Genomic DNA, 3036 nt, shown 5'->3' with positions numbered 1-3036 from the left:
GTCCATGTGCTTTGTGCCATGTGAGGTTAACCCACTGCGCTACTGCCTGACCCCCTCCAGCCTCCCATTTTTAAAAGAAATTTTAAACCAAAAAGGAGACCAGGAGATAGCTCACCCAGTAAAGTACATACCTGACCATATATCTGCAAAGACCAGGGCTCAAGCTGCCAGGTTTCATGAGAGCCCCTGCATGGAGAAGCTTCATGATTAATTTTTCCTGCAAATTGAAGCCCCCACCCCCCAATCTGGAATCCCAAGTAGATGGGTCTCCACTTGCCACTGAGCATCCTTCCGGCTGCTGGAGGAGAAAAGAGAGCTGGGGAGCAGCACTGCGTGACAATCCACCTGCCTGGGCCAGTGCTGCAGACCACCGTCCCCATCCATCAGTTCGGCCCCTCCAACCCACAAGGAAGGCACAGGGACTGTGTGTGCCACGCGAGACAAGGCTCAGAGGGGCGAGTGACTTCTCCAGGGTTCCAGAGTCACGAGTTTGAAGGTAGTGAGCCTAGCAGGAGCAGAGCCTTTCTTCAGGCAGAGACAGCCAGTGGGGAGAGGGCTGAGGGTGCTTATCTGGAGATCAGGACAGCAGTGTCCCCCAAACCCCTGTCTGGGAGAGGAGCAGCAGATACACTTCTCATCTGGATATCTGACATAAATAGAGCTTTCACTTAGAAGTTTAGTGAGAGGCTGGGAAGATAGCATCAGGGTTTACACTATAGACTTTCATACCTGAAGCTCCAAGGTCCCAGGTTCAATCCCCAGCATCACCATAACCCAGAGCTGAGCAGTGTTTGGGGCAAAAAGGCAGGCTAGAATAATGCACAATCCAAAGGGATGTTGTGCTGTATCCAAAAGAAATCTAGTTTTGGGTCAGGAGTTCCAAGTCAGAGTAGCCGTCCTCGTGTCTCTCTCTCTCTCTCTCTCTCTCTCTCTGTCTACACACACAGACGAATCCATTCCCTTTTTAGCCGCCTCACAGAAGGGAAGGGTGTCAGCAGCATGGGACCAGTGCTGTTCTGAGTGCTGTCATCACACTGCAGACTTCGCCTGGGGTTGGGCTTGATGATGAGATGCAGAAAGATAATTCAACCCACTGTCTGTCTGAGTTGGCTCCCAGTTATGGTAGCCTCTGTTTATTTTTGGTTTCGGCTGTATTCAACATATATTGTAATAAAGTGTGTGTGTGAGAGAGCTGACTGCACACAGAACTGTTACGGTACATAACTTTGTTACAATATGTCGTTACCCTTAATCTCAACACATAACATTGAATTATCACAGGGGTGCATGTATAGGAAAAACAGCATGTGCAAGATTTGCTACTATTATGACTTCAGGCATCCACTGGGGGTCTTGGTTTAAATCTGTAGGGGTAGGAGGAGAGGGGGGATTTGTATTCCCCTGGGTCAGCTACATGTCACCACAGTTCTTAATAATGACCACCAGGGGGAGCCACCACCCCACACATGGGTAGCCAGGCCTGCTTAAGGCACTGTAAAAAGAAAATTTCAGGGGTCAGGTAGTGCACCAGGTTAAAGTGCACATAGCTCAAAGTGCAAGGACCAGAGCACAGATCCGGGAACCCAGCTCCCCACCTGCGGGGGGGTCGCTTCATAAATGGTGAAACAGGTCTGCAGGTGCCTTTCTCTCCCCTCCTCTGTCTTCCCCTCCTCTCTCAGTTTCTCTCTGTCCTATCCAACAACAACAACGATGGAAAAAAGATGCCCACTGGGAGTCGGGCAGTAATGCAGCGGGTTAAGTGCACGTGGCGCGAAGCGCAAGGACAGGCTAAGGATACCGTTTGAGCCCCCCGGCTCCCCACCTGCAGGGAAGTCACTTCACACGCCTGTGAAGCAGGTCTCCAGGTACCTTTCTCTTCCCCTCTTCTCTCCATTTCTCTCTGTCCTATCTAACAAGGACAACATCAATAACAACAACAGTAATAACCACAACAACAATAAAAAAGGGCAACAAAAGGGGGGGAAAAGGCCTCCAGGAGCAGTGGATTTATAGCACCAAGCCCTAGCGATAAACCTGGAGGCAAAAGAAAAGAAAAGAAAAATTCATCATCATCACTATTCTAATCCACTACAGTAATAACAACTACTCTAAATTAAGCTACTACCGTGTGCCAGGCCTGCCAGGCCTTGGACAAAGCGCTTCACAGGTGCTGCTTCATACATTCCCCTCAACAGGGTGAGGAACTGAAATATAATTGTGTTTTACAGAAGAGAAGCTAAAATGCAGAACTGTGCCTGACAGTCTTTAGAGCATTTGTTTGTTTATTTGCTTTCTTGTTTTTACCCGAGCACTGCTCAGCTCTGGCTTCTACTGGTGCAGAGGATTGAACCCGGGACTTTGGAACCTCTGGCATGAGAGTCTCTGCATAGCCATTATGCTGTCTCCCCTGTCCTCTTACTACTTTTTCAGTTTGACCTGGAGGTGGAACTCAGGATCTCATGTACTGTTAAGCAGCCTCCCATGTCCTATGTTCTATTCTATTTCTCTGGGGGTGGGGGGGGGAGGGAGAGTGTGCAGAGCACTGTTCTACCATCCACGAAGACATATTTGGGCTTCTGTGCTCTCATACACTATGGGAGGCTCCAACCCAGGGCTCATACATACAAGGAGACGCAGGACCTGATGAGCCACCTCTCTGCCCCCCAAACTCATACTCTTTAACTGTATCTTTTTTGTTCTGTATCCTTTTTTTTAAAAAAAAAAAGATCTCATTTATTAATGAGAAAGGAGAGAGAGAATAAGACATCACTCTGGTACATGTGCTGCCAGGGATTGAACTTGGGACCTAATGCTTGAGAGTGTAGTGCTTTAACTGCGCCACCTCCTGGGCCACTGACTGTATCCTTTTTATAAAAGTTGATATCTTGGGAGTCAGGCGGTAGCGCAGCAGGTTAAGCGCAGGTGGTGCGAAGCTCAAGGAACAGCGTAAGAATCCCAGTTTGAGCCCCTGGCTCCCCACCTGCAGGGGAGTTGCTTCACAGGTGGTGAAGCAGGTCTGCAGGTGTCTATCTTTCT

This window comes from Erinaceus europaeus, chromosome 1 (assembly GCF_950295315.1).
Source record: "Erinaceus europaeus chromosome 1, mEriEur2.1, whole genome shotgun sequence".
NCBI classification, from domain to species: Eukaryota; Metazoa; Chordata; class Mammalia; order Eulipotyphla; family Erinaceidae; genus Erinaceus; species Erinaceus europaeus.
This window is presented reverse-complemented; position numbering follows the sequence as displayed.